This window comes from Aulonocara stuartgranti, assembly GCF_965226115.1.
Source record: "Aulonocara stuartgranti genome assembly, chromosome: 9".
NCBI lineage: Eukaryota > Metazoa > Chordata > Actinopteri > Cichliformes > Cichlidae > Aulonocara > Aulonocara stuartgranti.
Genome location: NC_138960.1, coordinates 29456670 through 29470605, shown reverse-complemented (window position 1 = coordinate 29470605; position 13936 = coordinate 29456670). Strand labels below are relative to the sequence as shown.

Below are 13936 nucleotides of genomic sequence, written 5' to 3'. Positions count from 1 at the left end.
ACACGAAACTCAGAAAAGACGTAATGTGCGATAAAGTTTTTATGATTTGAATCTGCAAAATTGTGTTTATGAAGCAGCCTCACTTTACAGACTTCAGTCATCATCATTTATTGTGCATGCGTTGTGTATGTGTGTGTGCACTGTGTCGCATAGTAATCTTAAAGGAATTACATTTATTTGAAAATCTGCAACTGATTCTTCCTTACACTTTCATGCCTAAACTGGATTAATCACATTGGCATTCTTGGGGTTATTTAAAACAGTCTTCACTTCAACAGGATGTACACATTGTCACAGGATTGTCCAGCAGCCTGGAAAAAAAGGGGGCTGGACTTGGCATGGGATGAGTTGGAGATGTCTCTACTCAAGGAACATTTTTAAATTATGAGCAAATGCTGCTTGCACATTGGCCCACATTAGCCAAGGTCCTAACCTATAAGATCAGCTTGATTAGATGACTCAAATCAAGTCTCTTTACTGTCATAGGAAAACTTTACCCTGTGTGTGTGTGTGTGTGTGTGGGTGTGTGTGTGCCTTTGCGAACATGTGTTTGAAAGTGCTGAGCAACTTTTGCCTGCTCTTTCAGTTGATTTAAAATGAGGCAACAGCCAGTTAGGTTACCAAGGCTACACTAAACACTGGCAGCCATTAAACAAGCAAAAAGCTATTTATAACAGTTGTGATTAAATGTACAAAACCCAAGAAACAGAATAAGCTTCACAGAAACGGAACCAAGGGGTGCGCCTGAACATATTCCTGCTTTTGTTCATATTTTTGCTTTCCAAGAAACATTACGTTATGCAGCGGAGCATCTTTTTAGGCACGCAGAAGCACAAGATCAGCCAAGGCAAGAGAGGGTCATCCAGTGCCCCCTCAGTGCACCCATGTACCCCTGCATCCCATCTAGCCACCCACCTACCCCCAAAGGGCCTCCACAAATCTGTTCCACAGATGACGCTTTTAATGCCTTTGGCAGAAATTCCTCTATTTTACCCTTGGACATGTGGTGGTAAAGCCAAGCGTGAGGGAGAGAGAAAGTACAGACAGAGCAGAGAGCGGTGCAGAGGGAAAAAAAAATCATTTCTTTATTTGACCAGAAAAACACCTCTCCTTTTATGTATTGGCAGAGGTGAAAAGCACATGGGGATAGAGGTAGCTTGGCCGGGCGCATAAAAGATCCGAGTGTTGACGACTTTACCATCTGGATTTTTTTGGAAACACAGAATATCTTTATGGCATGGGAAACCATTTGAAGATACAAACAAAAAGCATATTCAGGAGATTTTATGGCTGCTTTGTCGCAGCAATGGAGTACTTCTGAGGGGAACTGAGAGTTTGAAAGGGGTTTTTTTTCCAGACTTTCAAGAGGGAAATTACATTAGCAGCACATGGACATCAAGTCATCTGGTGTCCAGGGCACAGCAGGTGGTGCAGGAAGTTACAGGCCTTACATGGAATAACTGAGGAGTACACCTCATCCCCTTTAGAGGGGAAATATAGGGAAAGTGATCAGGGCTGGTTGGTACCACTCAGGTTGTTTTTTTTCTACACAGTATCTCCTAATATAGAATTTAGCTGATGTGAGTGTGGAACCTCGCTTCGCAGGTATTATCACAGCTGTCCAGTGCAAACCTTTATCCCCCTACAAATAATGTAAACAACAAAATAGAAGATGTTTTAAAATAGCATTTGTATGCTGGCAGCCTGTGAGGTAAGTTCTGCACTAAATGGTGTTGTAGCATAGCGTGTCCTTTGCTGGAAGCACTTGTGTTTGGCTTACCACTGAATATGATGATATATGGCTGATTTTTAATAACAAACACTGGGCTTAATAAACATGGAGACGGGGGTAAATCTGTCAGTGCCATTCACAAGTGCTGCCTGGCTAAGTAGGGGGTTTAGTTTGTAGTCCGTGTGTGTGTGTGTGTGTGTGTGTGTGTGTGTGTGTGTGTGTGTGTGTGTGCGTGTGCGTGTCGTCTTTGAGGTTGAGATCTGGGCTTGCCCCGGTCATTAGGAGTTGAGAATGTTCATGGTCAATGTGGCATGGTCAAGGACCACACACACACACACACACACACACACACACACACACACACACAGACACACACACACACTTTGTGTGTCTTGCAAGCCATGGCACCTGTTTCTCAGATGGTTGTCTGAGTAAATCTTAACTGTCCTCAACCGCTGTCAGTCTATCCAACTTTCCGTCATAATTCAAGCGGAAATGGACCTCCGGGGTCCACTGCACTTTTCCATATCTCTGTTTTCCTTTTCATTATTTTCCCCCTTCCTTTACTTCCCTCGCCATCTCCTTTGAACTCAGAAATTCGAGGTCATAAAACGTTTTTTTTTGTTTTTTGTTTTACTTTTTATGATGGCGATCGGAAGAGAAAGGATATTCAGATTTAGTAGTCGGTTGTTAGTGTGACAAATAGAGGAAAAGAAAAATAATAGAAAGCATCTTTCTTTAAACATCTGTCTCTCCTTCTCGCTCAAACACTCGTTCACAAACTCGGTCTTACCAGCCCTTTTTTTGTTTTGTCTCTGACTCTTTTTTTTTCTCTCTTTTTCTATCTCTCCCCTGGGGAGCAGCAGATAGGCCATCTCATTACCCATGATCCTCTTGGCAACACCATGGCTGGGAATCAGGGGGTGGGGGGAATTAAACAAGGGCTGTAATGGGAGGAGGGTGAGTAGGGAGTAAGAAGATGAGGAAAGGAGACTGTGGTTTGTAGATGCATCCAAACGCCTCCCTTTTCTCATTTTCATCATCTTCTTTGTAGCTCTCCCTCCCTCTCTCTGCCCCCTTTTTTTCTTTCTCTCTCTCTTGCTTTTTCTATCAACTGAGGGACCTTTTTTCAGTCTTTTATCTCCACCACCCCCACCCCCTCCTCACATTTAATTTTCTTCCATCTCTCTCTGATGGAGGTAGCTGCGCTTGCGTGATATTGTGATCTGTGATATTAAGTCTACCACTGTGCCTTGGCTATTAGCAAGGGTCAACCCTGCCCACTCTCATTTGAAAATCAAATGGCCCTATATATATGCAGCCCAAATTATTGGACTGTCATTTGGACTTGTGTGATGGGGAAATGGACAGGAGATTGACTCCCATAGATTTGCATAAAAAGTCATTGTGCTGGTACCCGGAATAGAAAAGAGACTGGATCTATTTCAAATGCATGGCACCGTTTATGACACACACACACACACGCGCGCACACTCTTAAATTCATATGTCCATAAAGAGGTATAGCGTTACATACATTCATAGAGACGCACTCGTTCACAATTGTAGTCATCAAGTTACCATTCCCACTTGAGCCCGTGTACGCTTGTTCCAGACACAGGCGCTTGATCACAGCGTCCTTGTCTCAGACTCGCAGACAGACTTAAAGAGTTGCTGTTCTCTTCAAAAAGGAATGTTCTCAGCCACTTCACGCTAGATGCTACTTGACTGCTAGATATAGATTTTCATATTCTGTCATGGAGACAGATGATGCCAACAAGAGTTCAGCACCTGAGCAGATAAATTAATTCACCTCTGTGTGGGTTTTTTTTGGTTTGTTTGGTTGTTGTTTTTTGCCAGAAAGGTTGTCCGTCCCTCTTTCTTTTTCTTTTTCCTGATGCCAGTTAGTAGATTATTCAAATCATCTCCTCTTTCACCTGCATGGAGATTACAATAGAAATCTTTCAGAGGTCCGGGGGTGGTGAAGTGGGTGGGGGAGGGAGGATGGAGGGTAGCGGCTAATTAAAGCACAAAAGCAGGTGTGTGTGCACGGGTGTGTTTGTGTGTGTGAACTCTGTAGCTGTAGCTTTCTGTTTGACGGAGAGGTTTGAATGGACAGGCTTCCCCACCCTCCCCCCTTCTGCCAAATAATCCTCATAGATATTAATAAGAGTTTCGCCCCTTCTCCCTCCAACGCCTTTACCAGATGGTCGGCAGAACACGAGTGTTTATACACACATCTGTGGGTGTGGGTGCGTAATGTCCAGCTTTGGTCCAGCACTTGACTGACACTCATATGTAATGTTTAATTTCCCCTCTTAAATTACCTCAAATTCTTGACTTTTTGATGAGTTTGTTGACTAGGTGTGTTCATGTGCGTGTGTTTCTTTTTTCTGTGTGTGACACAGAAAAACAGACTGAGCTGGTTTTCTCATATTAATAGCTAGATGTGATCCCTTTCATAATCATTCGCACCCCTCTGAGGTGTGGGTCATTTGGGCCGCGTCCATGTGCAGGGGACTGTGAAGCAGATTGAGGCTGACAGGTATGGGAACGATAGCAGAGGGGGGGATTGTGAAGTGTGCAGAAGGAGTGGGGGGGGGGGGTCAGTGTCTTCCAGACCACCAGAAGGAAGGGAGCATTGCTGGGATGTGGGAACAAAGGAGTTACCAGAAGTTTCTTTTCCTTTTTGTCTTTTTCCCCTCGTCTTAACATTCCCACCCTCACTATATCCCAACAGACGCTCAGATACACACTTCCCTCCTCCCGTTTTCCATCCACATGCCCCCTACTCACACACTTGGCTTCCTCTAACCTTTTTTTTTTAAATATCCCAAACTCCGCCCTATCCTCGCCTTTCTCTTGGGTCTTGATCATCCTGTTAGGACAAAGACACAAGCTTGTTTAGGGGAAAAAAAAGAAAGAAGAAGAAGAAAAACAACTGAAAACAAAGTAATAATCAAAGAAGGCGCATGAGCTCAAACATGATCTCTCGGGGGCGTGTTGTCTCCACTTTTGATGCATTGATTTGATCAGAGCAGCCTCAGACAGATCACATGGCAGAGAGATCAGATAAATACTTTTTGTGTAAGTTCATTAGCTTTACTTTTGAAATCACCTGACATTAAAAATGTGCGCTTAATTTGCAAGAAAGCTGACAGGAAAAATCGTAGCCTCTTTTTTTTTGTAGCTCCGTTCTTGAAATAGTCTAAAACGTTACATCAGCTTAAAAATGGTATTTAGGCAGCCGTGCTTCTTCCCTCTCATGAAGCTATCAGGATATTGATATGGACAAAGTTGAACTGAAATACTCCTCAACGCCCTTCAAATCAATAATCGATCGATTGGAGGTAATTGTGCTACTCCCTTGGAACGGTCCCAAGTCACCCTCTCTCTCTCTCTCTTTTGCCGTCTCTCTCCTTCTCACACTCTTTGTGTCATTATCAGCATGTGGACCCGTATTCGGTATTTCAGCATTCCAGCTGTAATTGATTTTAACCATTAGGTGCTCAGTGAATAGATAAGTAGTGGGAGATATTCGATTATACGGTGAAAGAGGGAGACGGGGATGAAAAGAGGGAGAGAAAGAAGGAGGGAGAAGGATTTAGGGATGTTGCCGGAGAGCTGCAGAAAGGGGAGCTGACCTGTCCTGCTGTCTATCCGTCTCTACCACTGGCCTTCCATCTTTGCGGCAGCACAATACCGCTGACCTCCTGTGAGTTCAAGCAGCTTAGTTTCTGCGAGGTAATCCCTAATGCTTTGAAATAGACCTGATAGAAAGCCCACTTACTTGTTCAGGATTAATGTGGTTTGTGTGTGTGTATTGGGGGGGTGCGTGGGGTGTGGAGGTGGGAGGGTAGTTTCCAGCACATTTAGTTAAATTAACCGATTCGAATCATGATATTCACTTCTGACTGCGAGCAGCGCCTGTAAAAGCATGTCACACTTTATCGACAGACAGGTGGGAGACTTGGATCCTTGTGCCTCACCTGTCACACATTATTACGCCGCTCTTCTCTGTTGTTTGTGTCTGGATTCGCTGTGCTGGTTGCCAGAGTGCTGTTATTTCCTTTCAGTAGCTGCCCGTCGTTTACAGAAGCCATTTTGTATCGTGAGTGCAGCAGAGGACGGTATCGTTTTTCAATTGTTTTCTGAAGATACAAGTCAGACTTTTTTGTTTCTTCCCTTTTCCGCTGCCCTTTTCTCCTCTTTTCCTCATTCTGGCAGGAGTTTAGGATAGGACTAGGGGCAGGAGCAGAGGGAGGGGGGACAAAGGCAAACATTTGAGTAATCTTCAAAGAGCCCATTGGTATGTTGAGTGGACGCTGGTATGCGGACTGCGGCTGAGGCTTTTTCAGGGGAAAACAATATCCTTCCTTTAGATGGCTGGGGCCTGGGCAAACACTACTAGCTAGGCAACTCTGCCCAGTGCTGCCACCGCTATCAGCTTACCCTCACGCCGCCCCTTGTCTCTTGCAAAAATTGGTAGTCTTCTTCATTGCTGGAACAGAAGCAAAAGAAGAACCCAGCTTGGCAAATGCAGGGCTCAATGACTGAGTTTGTGTGACATATCTCCAAATTGTTTAACTGGGAGAGTTTTGATGTCGACTGCTAAAGAAATGGTCGCACTCTGTATAAAAATAGTAGCGGCGGATCAAGTGAGCCACGTTGTAGGTCACCTGCAAGGCACCTGATTTCCTGTGGCAATATGCAAAACATGTCTGCTGAAGAGGTACATTCATTGTGCTGTTCCTGGCAGACAGACCAGCCTAACATACACACACCTGGACGCAGCCTTTCTGCACAACAAGCCACATTTTCATATTGTTTCCAAGGAATAAGACCTGACACTGTTTTGTTTTTTTTAAATTGGAATGTGTAATGTAAGCATACAAAGGACAATTGTATGCTTCTTTGTTATGAAGTTGATTATTCATTATATATACCACTATGTAGAATCTATAGTTGTAGATGGGCACAGTGATATGTCTATCAAAAAAGCATTAAAAGGCAGATCTATTTGATAAATACGACCATTAGAAGAAAGAAGCAGGCAGTCTGCCATTTTGTGACAGTTTCAAAATGAACTCCCTTTTGTCCAGTAATCACTAGCCATTTTCTCACGAGGATCCACCCCAGGGATAATTTCTCCCATTTCTCTGTCATTAGCAGGGCCTGGTATTAGGCTTGTGTTTTGTTCCCTGTACCTTTTGTTTTGTGCTAAGTGAAACCATGCGACAGGATAGGGGCTAACTGGAAAACAATACTCCCCTTCACAGGCTCAGGAATGTGTAATTAGTGATTTGAACCCAGCTACACTCGTCTAGATTCTTCCCTATCATTCTCTCTCTCGCTCTCTTTCCATCTCTTGTTCTTTTGTTCTCCTTGTCACAGATTTTCTTCACCCCGTGTATCATCAAATCTTTCGCTTAGTGTTGTTCACTGTATGCTTCTGTCATTCCTTTTGTCACACTTTCTCTTGGAGACATTTTTTTTGTAGCAAGTCCCCACTACCACCAGAGCAAAGCAAAACAAACTTGGCAAAAAGTCACTGATCCTTTTAGCACCAAAATTATTTTACCTTCTCTTCCTTTTCAGTTTCAGTTAAACAGAACAACAACCGTGTAGCGCAAACTTCTTTGATGATACAGGTAAATGAGCTAAAGTCCCAGATTTGGAACCCTTTTACTCGTGTTTTTCGTAGACCCTGTCAATTAGAACTTGCTTTGATTCCTCAAAAGCATCTTGGTGTGTTGGGAAAATGGAAAAAGATGAGCCCTACCCGAAAGTCTTAGCACACTGGCAGTATAAAATATAACAGGCTAACAAGCATGCTAGCACTTCAGTGATCTTCTTCTCAGCATTTCACGATCTGTCTCCTACTCTGAGTCGGTGGAAAAGATAAAATCAGTGGCACAATGGTTTAGGGAAATAGGGAGGTCTGGTCAGTCTCACCTGGTGGTGATGGAGACAAGCGGGGGGCTTTTAGACCCTAATGGGCTAAGGTCAGGATAGCTAATAGGCAGTAAGTGGCTGAGCCATGCTGTCTAAATCTAATGCTAATGTAAATACTGATCCATTTTCATGGGGGATGGAGGTGAGCTGGCTTTCAAGACACCCAACACACATACACTTGAGCTTAAGTGAGTAAGGAAGATCTGCTCTGGTGTCTTTGTCTTTTGTAATCTGCAATTTTTGAAACTACACGTTAATTTCCTTGCTGTCCACTGATCAGGACAAGAAGAAGTTAATTGTGTTATAATTTAGCAATGTTGTGTTTTAGGAGGGAGACTAGAGGTCAGGTAGGTGTGAACTTCAGATTGATCTTTATGTCAGTTACACACTTCACTTATAAACTTCCATCCATCCATCCGCTTATCCTTTTCAGGGTCGCGGGGGGGCGCTGGAGCCTATCCCAGCTGTCATAGGGCGAGAGGCAGGGTACACACTAGACAGGTCGCCAGTCTGTCGCAGGGCTAACAGACAAGGACAGACAACCATTCACACTCACATTTACTCGCACATTCACACCTAGTGGCAATTTGGATTATCCAATTAACCTATCCCCACAAGCTGCATGTCTTTGGACGGTGGGAGGAAGCCGGAGTACCCGGAGGGAACCCACGCAAACACGGGGAGAACATGCAAACTCCACACAGAAAGACCCCGGCCTGATGGTGGAATTGAACTCAGGACCTTCTTGCTGTGAGGCAACAGTGCTAACCACCGTGCCACCGTGCACTTACTAACTTCTATCGCTATTTGTCTGCAAATAGTAAAGAAGGAAGAAATTAAGTGAAGAAAGAAAGAACAAGTAAGGAGCAACAGAGAAAGGGAGAGAAAGAGACAGGGAGACAGGGAGACAGCACAGAAGTGGAGAAAATGTCGTATGAAAGACTCATTGTGATAATTCATTTATTTGTCTTGGCAGTGATTATGAGATGAATGCTTATTATTATTGGGTGATCTAAGCTAAGCTCATCCACAGGCCCCTGCACCTCATGGATCGGCCCCAGAGCTGTGATCACATGTGATTGCCAGCAGCCAGAGAAACAGGAGAGCCAATTTAGCTCTTGGAAATATTTTCTTTTGCATTTATGAAAATGAGAGCCTGGGCAGGAGGCAAAGGAAAGATGACCATCAGGAAATAAAAGAAGGTCGAGTCGGTTGGATTCAGGTGTGCTGGGAGTGCCTTGTGTTGAATCTTTAGATTACACACTGTGGCTTTGTAGGAGAGGGTAACTGCAGACGCACACTGAGTGTGTGTGTAAATTGGTGCATGTGCACTCAGCACTTTTTTTTGCACTTCTATATGCATATTAATTTATTGTGTCTGTGCAGCACTGACGCTGACTCTCTACCACCGCCTCTGTTTTCTTTATCTGTGGAAGGAAGGTGGCACATACCTGGGCTCTCCGCAAGTCTTTTGAGCAGTGCAGTCTGCCAGTGAATCCATTGGCAGCAATCTTGCGTTACATCTATGTCTTGGGGGCTGAGTGTCGGTTAGCAGTAACATGTGTTAGGGAGCTGGTAGCACTGATGGAATTCTACACTTGGCAGCCTTCCAGGCAGTACTGGTATGTGTTTAAAATACTTTCAAGGAACAATACATGCTTTTGTTGTTTGCTGGGCCAAGTGGGGCTGTTTTTGTCTCTGATGGCCCTCAGGGGCCCAGGGGATAGCACTGGAGGCTGGTGACGTTCTTAAAAAAAAGGGGGGGGGGGGGGGGGGGGGTAAAGGTACAACCAACAAAACTCCCTGCTCCCCCCCAAAAAAGAGGAGATACAGATGAAAAGATATAAAGAGGTTTTTATTTTCACAATGTGCGGGGTGTACATTTGCATGCATGTGCACACTCTCAGAGGAATCAAAAACAAAACTGAATGTATGCACTTCTTTACATACGCACGCACACACATGCACACAGCACCGGTTATTAAGGCATAACCGCTGTGGCGGAGACCTCTCACTTTCAGCATGTATTCATTAGCTGCCTGTTTCTACACTTAATGACAGGAAAGAGTCCTGTTTGTACCGAATACTCTAATTTGTCATTTGCTTTATGGAGGAAAAATGCAACCCCGCTGCCTGGTTCTACTTTTGAATTTATTTTCCACGTTACCAGAGAACGCATCACAATCACAGGCAAAGACAAAAAAACACAAAAAACAACACGAAAAAACGCCCGACTGAAATTATAGACAGACGCAAAAAATACTTATGAGATAATATCAAAAAAAATGTGGAGTTAAAATTACTAATGCATAAAAAAAACGCACGCACACATTCGCACAGTCATAGAGCAAAAAAGAAACGGTGGATTGAAATTATACCCACACGCGCTCTTTCACGTACTCGTACATGCACAGGGAGATAAAAGAAGTTGTGAGGAGATGTCTTTTGGCTTGGCTTATTAAGAATTCAGTTAATGAGGCAGCTTTGTCACCCCAGATAGAACAAATGGATACGAGACAGCAGCGCCGCTATCCTTCCCCGCAAACCCAGGCAGCGAGCCGAGGGGAAGATGTGTGTGTTCTCGTGTTTACTTGTGTGTGAGAAAGGTGTTTTGTAAACATCTCATTCTGCATAATGAATGCAGTCCTCTGTCGTCCTCAGTCACACACACACACACAGCAGCAGCAGCAAACTGCTACACCAGGGAGCTTCCTTTACCTGTCAGACTGACTCTCCTCCCCTCTCCCAAAAACAAGTCCCAGGGTGTTTTTGCATCTGTGTGTGTGTGTGTGTGTAAGTCACTGACAGCATTGACTGTCTTGTGTTTCTGACAGCCGAATGGGAAGTCCTGAGTATTGTAATTTACATTGTGATGTGTGTGTGTGTGTCAGACAAGCACTCCTTGTGTTTTAATGTGTCGGCTAATGTCTGAGTGAGCACCCTGGTCGCTTTCGGTCTTCACTCGCTTAAACCTGGTAACATTCACATATATATCTACATATTGCAACACAACAGTAACATGCACATATTTAAATGTTACCTCACACGCATTTCTATTTTCAGTTTGCCACAATGATATATTTTTGCAATTCCCTGACTAGAAGAGGGATCTCTCTGTCTCTCGCTTTCTGTCTGAGCCCTTTTTGGGTCCACGGTAACGATCACTTGCTGCAACACCAGAGAAAAAAATACTGAGAGAGCCACTGTTGCTCTCATATGTGAGCTTTACTATAAATGTAACTACACGTCAGGCAGTAGTGACGTGGACGTTTGCAGTAAATTTGCGGTAAATTAAAGAAATTTTTAAAGGAATTTCCGGTCACTACGCAAGTTAGGACGTAGATTTCCCGCAGAAGTCTAAATCAAGCTTGAGTGGAGACTACTAAATGTTCTCTCCGCTAGTCACACTATTAGAATTGATACTGACAATTGACAATAACATATTGATAAAGCCAGCAATGTGGCATATTCGATGACTGAAAGGGGTTTTATGTGTGTGCATGTACCCCCTTTGCCATCTAGAGATGTCTCTGCCCTGTTTAGATCCACCCAGGGAGTGCTGTGTAGCTGATTTTGATTGGCCCACAGGGAGTGTTGGCTTATTTGGTTGTTTGCCAAACACTAATCCCCAACAATTAACCACCAGGCAGGCTGGAGAGGTGCCATATTGACAAGGATGGCTCTTTTTGCCATTCTGCGCAAAGACGCTCGATATGATACGAATGTGCGTATACACACATACAGATCAGCAGCAGCATAAATTACATGCACATTGCAAGTAGACACACAGGGGCACAAACCCAGGAGCAGGAACAGTGTGTTTGTGTGTTTGAATATGCATTACACAGCCCACGCCTGGCAGGAGTCAAAGTGCTCCTTTAAAAGTTCATAAATCATGGATGTTCTGGCCTGTGATCACCAGACCGCCTGCATTTCAGGCCTGCGGAGTGCCAGAGAGCGACAGACAGCCCTCTAGTTTAGGTCTTAAACAAACCCTCTGGAATGTGCTGATGGGGGAAGAATTAATATTAGGTCTAAACCTATCTGGCATCCCAATTCAACCCTAAAGTATATCATTCAGCTTCTCTCAGCTGAAGCCTCACATCCTAAAAACATTACGATGTAACTTACAGCAGTAAAGGATGTGTGGTGTTTGAGGCCACAAGCGCTACAATTCTCCTACTGCCATTAGGAACCAGTTTAAGCCATCAAGTATTTTCTGAAACTCTGCCTCTCTTGATAAGACTCTTAACTGTTATGGCCATGTGTGCTCACACACTTTCCAATTCTAGCATGGTCTTCATATGGGGCTGTTCTTAACGTACTTCTCGAGGTTGTCACAAGAGGAAAGAAAGGCTTTGTTTGATTACCAGTTTTCTATTCAGCTCTAAGAGCCCCGCTTTCAGCTTCATTCAACTGTAGCTGGGCCCCATTCCTATCAGAATGACGTTAAAATAAAAGTGTGTTTAAATGTCCAGATACGGTTAAGCTCAGAAAGAACCAGTTCCAAGCTAATCCTGTTTTGATATTGTGGTTGTCCTAATTGATCAGAGGATGAATGACAGTCAGAATGTGTGCAACTACACGGGCTTTTACATATGCTGTATAGCATATGGCATTGCTTTGAGAGGTCGTTTTCAACAGAAGGTACTTTGAGCACCTCCTGTTTAATGCCAGTGTTTATAAAGAAACGCTGAAAAGTTCATATTGAAAGAAAAGCCATGACGTCACACTTTCTTGTTTATGCATGTGATATATGCGTGCTTGCTTCCGTAGCACAAGTGTGTTTCCACAGTGAGGCTCGACAGCCCAGTTTTCCTGCGAGGTAGGGAGGGGAAGAAAGAAAAGAAGCAAAGAGAAAGAGAGAGAGAGAGAGAGAGAAAGAGCGAGGGAGGCCTCCTTTCACAGAGAAACAAAGATAGCTGTAATTAATGGCCCTGAGCTCTGGACTAGGGGAGCTTTCTTCTGACAACTCCGACTTAATTAAAACTTAAGACTTCTGAAAGGGCCTCTGACTGCGAGGGGACGTCCCACCGTCTCGTGAGAAAAACCTCGCAAGATTTCCTACAAAAGAAAGAAAGAGGGAGAGACAGAGAGAAAAGATGTGTTAGTGGCTGTAGCTATGTTGCTAATCCCTGTTTGTCAAAGGAGGAGGGGGGGTGGTTAGAACTCATACACCTGCGACCCACTCCTCCCACCACACACACACACACACACACACACACACACACACACACACACACACACACACACACACACATTCATTTTTCCAGTCTCTCTCTCTTCCTGCTCCATATAGCTTGATGCAACTATACTCTGGAGGAAATATTACCTGGCTAACTTTTCATTTGCTTCCAGAATGAAACGTCTTCCTATAGGAAGAGGTGAGAGACTCAGTAGGGCTAGCACATGCACACTTGTCATTATCTGCATTAATTCATGCACAGAACCCTGCACCTCTTTCTCACATGGCTGTATGAATAAATCTTAACAAAGTATAAACTAACCTTTGCGAGCCACCCCTGTGTCTCTGCCATGCTATCTTTTCCCCTCTCTCTCTCTCTTTGTTGCTCTCTTTCTCTCCCTCTCTCTCTCTCTTCTCCCCTTCACAGAGGATCAGATAATAAAAGCTTGGCCTGGTCTTTTGTTTTTGTGCATTGTTCATTAGCCCGGCAGCAACAACAGAAGCACACTTGATATGCTTGGCTTGACTGGGTGTATGGGAGTAGGGCAAGGTGGGATGGGGGCTGTGCGTGCATGCCTGTGTGTGTGTGTGTACATGTGTGTGGGTGTTTGTGCACCTACATGCACCAAGGGCAGGGCAAGAGGTAGGGGGTAGCTTTGCATGGCTGCAATGCCATTAAAGAGGCAAGTGGAAATTAGGGGCTTGCAACTGACAGCACACATTGAATGAGAAACCCCTGCAGCTGCTAACAATATGGAGAGCTGGACAATGTGCATGTTAAAGACAAAAACGGTGTTTTGAACTCAACACCTTGTCTGACTTTTTGTGGGGGGGGGCCTTCTGTCTTTGCATTACTTAGACAATATCCAGTTAATTGGAAATGTTAGTCTTTAAACTAAGCTCAGCTGCTTAGAAGTTATATCTATTTCTGTTTGGTAGTTTCATGTTTGTCTGTCCCTTTTATATCTTGCCTTTATGCCTATACCTTTTTTAAATATGTACTTCTTGAAGATCTTTACTTGTGCAGTAGACTTATATAAAAGAGCCATTAGTCAGGAATCTTGC

At 44.0% G+C, this 13936-nt stretch overlaps 1 protein-coding gene across 5 annotated transcripts in view; it reads left to right on the top strand.

Annotated features, from left to right (window-relative positions):
• Window positions 1-13936, top strand: part of zfhx4 (zinc finger homeobox 4) — a 172199-nt gene that overhangs the window by 119439 nt on the left and 38824 nt on the right. The gene's annotated exons all lie outside the window — the stretch shown is intronic.